Source organism: Drosophila biarmipes, chromosome 3R, assembly GCF_025231255.1.
Source record: "Drosophila biarmipes strain raj3 chromosome 3R, RU_DBia_V1.1, whole genome shotgun sequence".
NCBI lineage: Eukaryota > Metazoa > Arthropoda > Insecta > Diptera > Drosophilidae > Drosophila > Drosophila biarmipes.
This window is the reverse complement of record NC_066616.1, coordinates 16,605,719-16,617,772: the sequence shown is the minus strand read 5'-3', so window position 1 is coordinate 16,617,772 and position 12,054 is coordinate 16,605,719. Positions and strand designations below refer to the sequence as shown.

The 12,054-nt window shown below is 39.2% G+C and overlaps 1 long non-coding RNA gene across 1 annotated transcript; it reads left to right on the top strand.

Moving 5' to 3' along the window:
* The first annotated feature begins 3,726 nt into the window (after positions 1 to 3,726).
* Positions 3,727 to 11,787, top strand: LOC127011498 (uncharacterized). Its single transcript, XR_007764482.1, has 2 exons — positions 3,727 to 3,814; positions 11,550 to 11,787. It is a non-coding gene; the product is annotated as an uncharacterized LOC127011498 (long non-coding RNA).
* Positions 11,788 to 12,054: the final 267 nt, after the last annotated feature.

Sequence of the window (12,054 nt, the reverse complement as noted above, 5' to 3'; positions counted from 1 at the left end):
GTGTGTACAAATTTACATATTATTTACAAAACAATTTATTATGAATTGTCGAATTTCTAAATAATTTCGAATTTCTTATAACCGTATGTAACAAATTTTGTAACAAATTATAAACATGCTAAAGATTTTTACAGAAATAATTAATTTAATATTTTTAAACAATTAACTTATGGCATGTATCATTTCTTAAAGCTGTCAACATATTCATAAATATTTCTAAATACATAAATAATATTTTAAATTTGTTTATTGTTAAAGCTGTTATCATTAAACAAAATATACGGAAATACCTAAATTATCTTTTAGCATTCTTTATTTTTTGATGGTCATAAAAACATTATTGTTATGATATTATCCTTAGGTTAAAGAGTCTTTCAAAAATGAATCACTGAAATTCGTCATATTATATTATCCTATCCATAGTATCCTCTCGATCCATCTATTTAAGATAGTTGCGACGTATAGTGTCCTCCCCTGATTGTAGGGTGCATCCAGCAATTGCCGACAAAAGTAGAGGGGGCACTCTTCTGGATAGGTAACTTTGGGCATCACCGGCAGCCATCTATGTGTCCCCCGCTTCGATCCGCAACCGCGGTGGCTACCAGGATGCGATGGAGTGGACGCTGGGCTGCTGCTGCTGGTCAATGGAGTCATGTCCATGTTATAAGCACTTAATCTGATCGGCCCTCGACTGCCGAAGCCTTTGTTTCTCCGCCCGGCGATCGAAGAAGAGGACTTCCTTGCTTGTTTTTTGTATTTGAATGTTTTGTATCTTTTTATTTTTGTTCGGATGAAATCGCGGCCAAATAATTTGGCGACTTCTGGCCTGGAAATCAGACTAATTTGTTGATGGCCATTGGCCAGCATCAATTAAAAGCATTTGACTGAAAGCCTTCAGGCCTGCGAGGCGAACCCTACTCAAGATGTCTATCTGTCTAGGGAGTTTCCTTGAAGATCTGGAGCTGGAAACAGGGACTCGGCGTGTGTGCAGGATGTTGAGGAAGTCGTAAATCCCCTAACAGTTTTGACTCCCCTCCCCCGCCACTTTCCCCCGTTTTATTAGTACTAATTTGTGTCTGGTTTGCTGTGTTCTCTATCTTTTTACCCGCTTGTTTTTGTTCTATATACAAACTGCGGTAGGTTAATGGCTGACTCAAGTGGCCAGGAAAATGCTTTCACTTTTGGGATCGTGCTACGGATTTGGACGCCGATTTGGATACGGATTTGGACCACACACACAGGCTATCAAAATATTTAGAGAAAGGCGGGAGAAAGAAAGAGAGATTGTCAGGGTCGCAGGCCAAAGTGAAAGCGGTAGTCAAATTTTTATGGACTTGCCCAGCAGGAGCTAACTAATCCGAGGTCGCTGCTCGAGCTGCCCGATGCTCGATCCTCAAGATGCCCGAGGTACTCAGATACTCAGATACTGTGATCCTCAAAGATATGTCCTCACAATTGACTTTGCGGCAGGGGCACAAAGGCAAATCCGCTGCGACAACTGCGACATCGACAATGACAGACGTCTTGCGGGCCTTTAGCGCATTATTTCACTCTCCGCTCCGGCGTTTTGCATTTGCATACGGCTAAGACCGAGAGGAGATACAAAAACCAAGAGGCAAAAAGGCGAAAAGCCGATGCCGCTTGGCCATTTCGTCATGCTTGATTGTTGAGTGCCTCCTTTTATGAGCTGATCTCTGGCTGGGCTCGGCTCCTGAAATTCGTAGAAAACGCCACGAGACACACATTGTATCGCCGCACAGTGGTTGCGAAAAACTGAAACCAAAACCAGATCAGGTCAGCTGGGGGTGTTATTAGCCGATTACGAAAGGTGCCACAGGCCATCGGGGAACAAAAGATTGAGATGTTGCAGCTGGGAGTGCGAATTTGCATGGTGACCTTTTGAAAATCCCCTGCGGTTGGATTACTTCCTACATTTTACAGATTTCAGTTTGGTGAATACCATTTAATCTACAGAATAAATCTACAAAATAAACTTACAATTTAGATGTTATTTAAATTTACTTTGTTTTCAATTAGCAATATTTGACTGCCAAGAACTGAGTTCCGCAGAAATCTCTAGAATCCGCATGTCTAATCTCAATATCAAGAATATATAACTAAGTGGTACAAATACTACTACTAGTAAGCCCTGCAAATATTTAGTTTTTAAAAAATATTTAATAAATATATTTAGAATTATTTCATTATATTTCTTAATAACCACCAAATATTAAATTAAAAAATTTAATAATATTAAAATGATTAAAAGTTTATAGAAATATTTTTGTGTTCTTATGAATGGTTTGAAAAATATATTAAATTAGGAAAGGTCCATTACAAAAAATAAATAATATTAAATTTAATAATTTTTTATTTTATTAAAGCAACTAAATATTTTTCTTGAAATTAAATAAAGTATTTCTTGTTAATATTTATTCAATAGTGTTATTAATTTAGTAATTATTTGAATACGTTAGCCACTGTACCTGCTTAGGTCCTACGATATTCTCCCCCCTATCGCCTTCATCCAATTGCCCAAATAAGGTGCCACAATTGCAGCGGCAGTAGCTGCTGTTGCCACCGTTGCAAGTAGCAAGTCGCAAGTTGCAACTGCAGCAGCGACAGAAATTGCAACTGAAGCTGGGGCAGCGACTGCCCTGCCGGCAAGTCTTTTGTTTTTGATGAATGATTGCAATTTATTTGTATTGTTGCATTGCTGGCATTCATCGCCAATTGCATTTTTGATTATGTGAACTTATTTCCGCCGACCCGATGGCATCAAAAGGCGTTTTGCCGACAATGCAAAACACACTCACTTCCCTTTTTCTGGCCCCAGATCGATGCATATATTTTTTCAGAACGAGTACGCTTCGATTTTCTTCGATTTGGCGGTTGGACTGCCGTTGTTTGTTTATTTATTTACATTTGAAAGTCCGCCAAGCTTCTTGCTCATGTTGATTTTAAGTGGTGGCGCCAATGGCCAAATCGAATGGAATCAGATTCGGATTCTTGTTCTGAATCTCAGCGAACGCCCTGTGCACTGGATGCAGGGCGCATACGCTTTGTTTAAACATAAATTTTTCATTTTTTTAAATCAATAAAGCCAAAAGCGCCAGAGCCAAAGCCAAACAACGCCACGAGACCCGGGGAAAATGTATTTATACCATGCCAAACACACACTCCCCGACTGGCTGTGTATTTGGGTTTCTAATTGAGCTTGACTGAAATTAAATAAATAAACAAACCGAACCGATCCGATCCGATCCGAAGCGAAGCGATTCCATTCCTGCACATCGATGCTCGTCATCGTCGCTCCTCGTTTGGTGGCCATCATCATCTTGACTTTTGGTCTTGTGGCAAGCATAAACACCGAACGGCTACAAATTAGCCAGAGGGAAGAAGGCAGCGCTCAACATCCAGAGGAAGACAATCCACAGCCCTTCGAACATGATGGATTTGCTGATCAACTGATGAGATGACGACCTCTTCGTCTGGCAGCCCCAAAATGTTTAATGCCACGCCGTAGATCTTCGCTAGAGTTGGGTTTCGCGGCCTGTTTAGTTTATGGTTGTCAATGGGCGATTTGTCATGGGGCCATCCATAAATTGGCTGGAAACGATTAGACAACAGGCTTTAATGATAAAGATCTAATGCTGTCGAAGGAAAGTGCCAAGAAATCACATATGTTGTGATTACTTATTCATTTTGACAGTTGCTTACATTTCTAAAATATTTTAATTTAATTCATTCCTATTTTTGGCACTTAAAAAAAATTGTTAAGCACAAAAAATTCCTAAAAATATAACATAACTAGGTGGGTCAACATTCGTAAAATATCACCTATAAACAACTTTTATCAGATGGCTATTCCTCATTTCAATATGTAAATTGATGATAAATTAAATAAATACTATCAGTTTTACATAAGTTTACTATTAACGAATGCAGACAACTTATAATATTCATAAAAGTTGATTCAAAATGAGCATTCAATATACTTATTTATATCGCTTTTTAATATATGTACCGGACACTAGTCAAATTTTATTCAGTTTTGCTTCTTACAAAAAATTGTATTTTTACAAGACATTTGACTTTTAAATTGAGTCAATAAATTATTGTATAATTAAAAACACTTCAAAAATAGTTTGAGATTTCTTAAAATACGTAGGCCAAAAATTAGCTTTTAAAATTAATTATAAGAAATGTAATCCCTCTTAGATAAGATAATAAATACACATTTGTTTTATAATTACTGTGCTTATAAGTTAATCATACTTTTAGAGACCTTATTTTAAAGCTATAACGTTTTTTAAAATATATATCCTCCAAAAACGTATACAAAATATTTTAAAAATATTTTTAAATGTTTTTAGTTTAATGAAAAATAATTAACCCCACTTAGATAATCTAAAAATAATAATATGCACTTGAGTTATAGTTTGTTTTTTTATAAGTGCCTTCTGAACTCTATAATTTTATGGATAACCACATTTAAATACTATAGAACCCAAAAATTTAAAAAAACACTGAAGTTATCATAAGGAAAAAATTAAAATATAATCTGATAATATTGGTTTAATTTCTTTAAAAATTAATTTGTTAAATTCGAGCTTGCAAATGAAGTTGTAAAAATGTAATCCCACTCAGATAACATAATAAGTATGAACTTGAGAGATAATTCATGTCTTTATGATCTCTGCTCCCCTCTAAAAACCATAATTTCATAGATACAACCGCTTTTTGAAGCCTTAGCCTCTTCATTCCCACTCGTCGCCTCTCGAAGTACAGCCAACTCTTTTTTGACAGCAATTGACTGTCAGCTGTGCACTTGATGCCGCAGAATATGAAATTAAAACTCCACTCGCTGGATCGCTGGGATCGAAATGCCATAATCATAGCGTAACGTTTACATGAGCAATTTATCAATTTTTCAGCGCCAGGGCATTTATCAGATAATTGCTGTTTGCACACAACGCACAGCTGAAACCGCAAAATCATCAGTTGAGTTTGGTCGCTTACTTGGGGCCACGAAATGGCAATAACAATGGGACCAGGCCGGTTAATTGGCCCGGAGAGCGGCTAACTGACAGCCAAATTGCCATATCGCATTGCACTTGGCCTCAGGGGGGGGAAGTTTCGGGTAAACTCAACTGAAGTAAGCCCCTTTTCCTGCCTTTCCACTTGGCCCACAACTGTCAAGGTGGACTCAAATCGCCTCAAAAGCCGTTGTATTTGCTTTGATTTAATTCGATTTGTGGCCAATATTGAATTGCACTTGTTGCTAGAGGTTTTTCGCTGTTATTAAAATTAATTTCCAGACGCCGATTTTCTTGTTTTTCAGCACAAAATGGCCACGCCTCTTCGAGGCAGCATCGGCCAATGGCAGTCGTCGCCATATTTGAAAAGAGACGGCTATATGTGCGAGGCGAGAGAGAGAGGCAGCATAGCCACCACCAAGTGCAGTGGGTGAATATGCCTCGAGTTTTTTCTCCTCTTCTTTCTTTCCATTTTTCTCTAGTGGTAATCACCGGGGTGCAGCCGCCGGCCGCCTGGGGGCGCCTCTCCTCAATTAGCCCTGGGAAATAAATAGAAATTTATATAACCAACTTATAAGCCAGGTGAGCCACGTGGGTGTAGATTTTTTTGGGGCAGTGCGGATTACGGGGGAGTGGCCAGGGCCTGAAGAGAAATGCCTCGCGAAAATATTTAAGTGCTGTCAATCAAAAGCGTTGACAAGTGGCCTCCTCCTTTGCCCCCTCCCTTCCAACTTTTCCAGCCAACCAACTGAAATTGCAGCCTGTTACGTGGAGCATTTTAAAATTAACTACTTGAGATGTGTTTTGAGCGATAAGAGCGCTTACACGAATGCTTACCAGCCCGATGATTAATTACCCAGCCAGCAGGGGCAAAAAAGTGAAAAAAACAAAAAAATAAACAGCTCTGCGGGGCCAAGAATATGGCAGGCAGCTGGCTTTTTGCCTTTGTTTTCCGCTGCGAGACCCGTCTAAATTAACTTGCTAGCCAAAACACAGAACGGCGAAAAAGCCGCGAGTGCAGTGCAATGCAGCAAATGTCTGTGGCAACATGACGACAACGTTAAGGGCCCACCGATGACCGTCTGAAAACCGAACTGGGAACTGAAGGCAGAAAACTCAAGGGGGTTTTCCTCGTCGCGGGTGCAAAGGCGGGGGCACTTGAAACATGCAAAAAATGTTACGCCATTTAGCAAAGGGCCTTTAAGCCTAGCTACCCCGAAAAAATAGGGTCAACACTTGCCGTTCAAGTTGGTAAGTTGACGGGTACGGGGGCGGAATTAGCGCGGGGAAAATAGGGCTACTTAAATTAAATGAAAAAAAAAGTAGAATATTTTAAAAAATAAAGTTACTTAGGCTGTATAAAAGGCATCAAAGAAATACTATATGAATAAAACATATTTTGCCATCCCTAATATATTTTCGATTATATCTGGAAAGTATAACTTCTAGATAAAATTACATATAATACTTATTTATATAAATCTTAAATATAAACTTCAACTTAATTAAATATCTTCGGTGTTTAAGATCACCACCTTTAAACAACATATTTTTCTTCTTTATTTTATTCTTTATTTACAATGATATTTAAGGTATTGACGTAACACCTTAATGCAGGTACTTAAAAAAGGATTTACTTTACTCTACTCTACTCTTTACTCTGTTTTAATTTGATTCTATTATGGTGTACACCATTTTCCATACTTTTTAAAATTAACACGTTTTATTTTGAAAATAAAATCTAACAATTTAGATGAAAATAAATCTATAAAGTAACTTTGAGCTTTGAGATAAATAAATTGTTTTTAATATTAAAAAAAATTGAACTCAAAATAAGTAAATATTTATTTGTGAAAATGGTAATGACAAATAAAAAAGTACATTCTTTGAAAAAATACTAATGATGGAATCTGATAATTTTATATTACCTTAACTTTGATCTTAATTAATCCGCTCCTGGGGCCAAGACTGGTGGCCATTGTTGCGTGGCGAAGGCCCATTGGCCCAAGTCGAAGCCCAGGCCCAAACCAAGCCCAGCTACATAGCTAGGTATATACGGCGGACCCCTTTAGGAGGGGGTGTTTCGAAGGGGGTCTGGGGGCTCCAGCACCCCACTGGCATAACTCAAAAGAGCGCGCACACCGTTAGCTGCGAAAATTGCATTTGCATATGGGTGCAAACAAAGCATAGACAGACGAATAGTAAATGTGGCACAAAAACTGTGCAGAAGTGGCTTCGGGGCGGGGAGCACCATGGAGTGCTACTGAGGAACTGCACCCAGTTTACAGCAATCGGCAGTTCGGTAGTGCCGTAATGGTGATGGTAATGGAGGACTCCCTCCATGGCGGAGCCAGAGCCGGGCCTAATGGCACTGGTGTGGCATGCATGCATGCATATAGGAAATGCAAGATTGCAATCTGGCCGAAAAAAGGGGTAAGTCGGGGGAAATGCAATGGGTGAACGGAGAATGGAACGACACAATGGCCGGCGGAAGTGATAAATTAAAATTATTTTTCGCAAGATTTTCCCCCAATCAAAAAGCAAACGTTTTTGCCTCCGTTTCGCGATGGCTGCGAAGGCAAAAAGTATGCAAGACGCTTTGATTTGATAACAGAATGAAATGCCAGTGCTGGCTTCTAGGTTTTCCCCGTCGTCGTCGGGGTTTTCTTCGGTTTCTTGCGTGTGTTGCATGCAACATTTCTGAAATATTTTTATGCACTGTCGCACAGACATGCCGGCCTGACCAATGGAACATTGTTTTCCTTTTCGTTTTTCCACCCGATCTACCCCTTCCGTTTTTTGTGGGCGTAATGCAGAAACTTTACGCTGAAATTTCGGAATTTGGAAATTTCTTGTACTGGAAAGAGAGTACGCAAATTTTGCGAAACAATGCGAAACATCTAGAGATATCGGCTGGATAACACTCGCCGGAAAATTGCGATGAGGAATTGCATTTCATTTGAATTAATTAAGTGGAAGCTTCAAGAAAATAGTTGGAGGGTTGATAGAAAATTAATAAAGTTAATAATACTAAATGTATATTAATAAACAAAACACAGTTACAGAAATGAAAAAGGTTTTTAAAAATAAAACATGCTTTTCATAGGTAGACAACTTATATGCTTTCATATTAAATATATATTTTTTAGAGCTAAGCAGATTATTTTTAATCCGCACAAAGATATAATTTTATTAGTACGCAATGACGCTTTTAAATGTTAAAGTCTACATTAAATAATAGGTCGTTTAAAAATACATATTATGTTTTTATACCTTTTAATTTTTCCTTTGTGGTTTAATTTAGCTTATCTGGCAGTAAAATATTTTAATTTTGTATATTTATGTAATATAATAATTTTAAATTGTAAAAATGGTTACAAAATTGTATCTTTTTTTATAAAAACGAATGCTCTTTAGTTAAGCTTTTGTTTTTTAAATCCACAATTTATCTTTTTAAATTTTAATGTGTTCGTAATGTTTTGCAAACGACATTACACATCGAGACAGCCGCATAAGTCCACATTTATCCAAAATAATGCCCCACTTGATCCTCAATTGAACTTGAATTAGCTGCAACTACATCGGATCGAATGACTGTCAGGCTCCACCCACGCGTTATTTATTTATTCACCCAACTCTCCAGAACCCCTATACCATTATTGCCCATGCCAGAGCCTTGGGCATTGGGTCAGCTATACCGGAGAAGGAGAGGCTGGGTGAGTATATTTCATTCCAGGTGATGACCCGTTGCCGAGTGTCGCCTAATCGGAGTTTATGCTCGCCTGCAGCTCGCTGGCCAGTCGACTTACCAGTCGGACCTACAGATTCCCAAAGATTCCTCGGGATTCCTGCACTTTCGGATGCGGTTCCTCCTGCGCAGGCGTGCCGGGCTACATAAATCCATCGATTTAAGTGCCGCTTGCAGGAGATTTCACAGCCACTGGATGGTCGGCCTGAAAAGGGGTGGAGGGGGGGTCTCTCTGCCAGGGGCGGGGGCTGAAGAGGGGTAGCCTCGGTTGGCGCATGAATTTATGGCACAGCGTCACATAACTTTGCTGCCGCGCGTAACAAATTGCCAAGGAAGTAACGAGATTTAGTGGAAATTGTTTAATTGTGAATGCAGATGCAGTCGCTGGTTTGCCGGCTTGCCGGCTAGCCGGGCGGGGTTCGTATCCAAGGGATACTTGTTGCATATAGAGATACGCACACATGCACTTAGCGACCCTTTCTGGCCAGGCTCGAAAACGCGGCATAAATTAGGCTTAAGTCTAGCAAATTTATGCCTTATGAGTGTCGCCTTGCGTCGCTCGAAATGAAGTTGTTAGCCGGGCCAACATCATTCCACTTTTATAGAGGGGGTTGCCGGTGGGGGTACGTAATATACGATTTTATTTTTCTTTAATTTTTATGGTCGACCGTTTGTCAGGCGCAACGTAGGTGGCTTGTAAATTGAACACACAGCGACATGTCGAAAGTTTTTACCCCGCCACGAAATTTTTCTTCCCATATTTTTTAGCCGCATTTATGGTTTAGTCGCCGCGATCCGTTTTCTTTATTAATTACAACGAATTTTCCGTGTGGGCCGGCGCTGGGTGCGCACATTGACATAAATTGCGTGTCGCTTGTCCAATTTTTGCTTGTCGCACAGCTGCATAGTTTCCAGGCCAATCGAAGGGGGATCAAATGGGGATACATCACCCCACCCCCCCTCTATTTGTGGCCCAGGGGGAGGGGGTCGCCCGAGGGGAGGATCAGCGGGACAAGGGCAATCTTACAAATGTTGGCCAGCTCATTTGCTTCAATTCCATTATCGCCTTAATTTTTTATCGCATCAAAGGCGCAGGGAGGGATGAGCAGCGGCGCAGTGTCTGGGATGCACTGAACTAAATTTGGAAGTAATATGAAAAGTAGCCATGAATTCATGGTAATTCTCCTATATTTTTAGACAGAAAAAGCAATTTTCTGCCCACTTCTTTTGGAACATTTCAATAATATTTGTATAATATTTTATTTATAAAGGTCATAAGTTTGAAATCTAAATTTATAAAATTGAAATTTTTAAATAAAAAAGCATGTTATGTAAAATATTATTTGGTAAAGTTACTTTTTATCGATGTAATAAAGAATAATAAAACGTATCTATTATTCAAAATACTATTTAAATTAAATATGTTTTTACAAGAAATTGTCATATTACTTACTTATTTAAAAACAACAATAAATTAAATATATGCGCTTAACATTTGAAATTCTACATTATTTTATCTAAAAAGTGTGATAAAAATAAAAATTTGGTTTCTCTTACTCATACCTCTTAGTATACATTTATTTTGGGGCTTGAAGTTCTAATATCTTTCGAATTAAACCCAAAGTAATTAAAAAAAAATCCAAAATTTATTTAAGGATTTACTGGATTCTCCGAGTGTCCCTGCACCTTTTGGAAGCATCCCGAGCTGGCCACATCAAAGGATGCTCGGCACAGTCGGCGGCCCCCAAATGGAGGCCGGGCACTCGGATCGCATCCATACCATGCGGCGCGGGCAGCAGTCAGTCATACCCGTAAGATACAAACACGCAATCCCGCGGCTCCAATCGTTCAGTTCGGTTCGCTTCAGTTCCGTCCTCCTCCCCCCGCCGACCGTCTTTGGTATAAATGGCAGTGCAGCAACAGCATGACGTTGTGCAGCCTTAAATTATCATATGCCCCAGCAGTCGCCGTCCGTCCGTCCGCCGGTCGGTCCGTCCAACAACAATCAGTCGCCATGCCCATTGATCCCCCATCTCCATCCAATCCCCATTTTCATTCCAGCTCCGAGGCTTTGGAGGCTTTGGAGGCTCTCTCAAAATCGCGCATCCTGCTGTGAACCGCATTTACGTTCGATTTTTAATTTGAATAGTGCGTCCCGCAATCCCTCGGATTTCCCCTGCTACCCAGGCCTTTTTCCTTTTTTAATTGTGCGCAAAAAATCAACTTAAATAATATTTATGCATATGCGCTTTTCGATTTAAATAAGTTTCTTTTATTCCGCGCCCCACCCTAGAGAGTTGATTGGCCGTACCAGTCGAATGGATCTGATGGGATTGGATCAGTTGGTAGGAAGTTGGGTAAGCCTCTTAGGGTTTCGCTTGAGAAAATTTTGGATGGGCTTAGAAATTAAATGATGAATATACAGAAAACTCTTGCTATTATCTACACTTAGCACCTTTAAATTAAAAATTTCCAAGGAGCTTTTCACAAGTTTTAAGCAAACAGTAAGGCAATACAAATATGGTCTTTGTTCAAAGAAAAATGGTTAGCTATCGTATTAAAAGGTATATATTATAAGAACTTATTTTTTTAATATTAATTATGTAACTTAGACTTAAACAAAAAGTTGGTTTTGCATGCCTGCTTAAAATCAAATTGCCAAACCACTTAACTCCCTTTCCGCTCAATTTATCTGTTTATGTATCTAAAACTCTACCAGCAATTTCTCTTCAGCCATTCCCATTTCTCTGCTCTACTTCCAGAGCGACTATCCAAAAGATACCAAGTAACAAGCTCCTTATCAATGGGCATCCATCAATCGCCAGTTATCGCCGGGCAAAGCGCCACTCCTGCCAATAAAGTGCACAAAGTGCCTCGAAATGACTCAAAGTCTTGCTCCCCAATAGAAGACCAAACTACCAGAAGAATGATGATAATGAGCCACAATCTTTCTGCTGCCGCGGCATTAACATAAATTAAAAAAAAAAACGAAACGAAAAATCTATGTTTTGTATTGTGTTACTGGTTTTTTTTTGTTTTTATCAAATTTGAAAATATCAACATAAACATGAAATAAATGTGTCCGTTGATAGTCTTATACACGAATCAGATGCGTATCTGAAGAGTCCACACCAAGAAAAACGAAAATAAAGGGGTCGACGATGGGTCAAGCCAAATGCGATCAGACTTTGGTTTTTTCTCGGGGCCGCCACATTAAAATACTCAATGTGTAAGGTCTTAAATTTAAAACTGAAATCTGAAATCCAT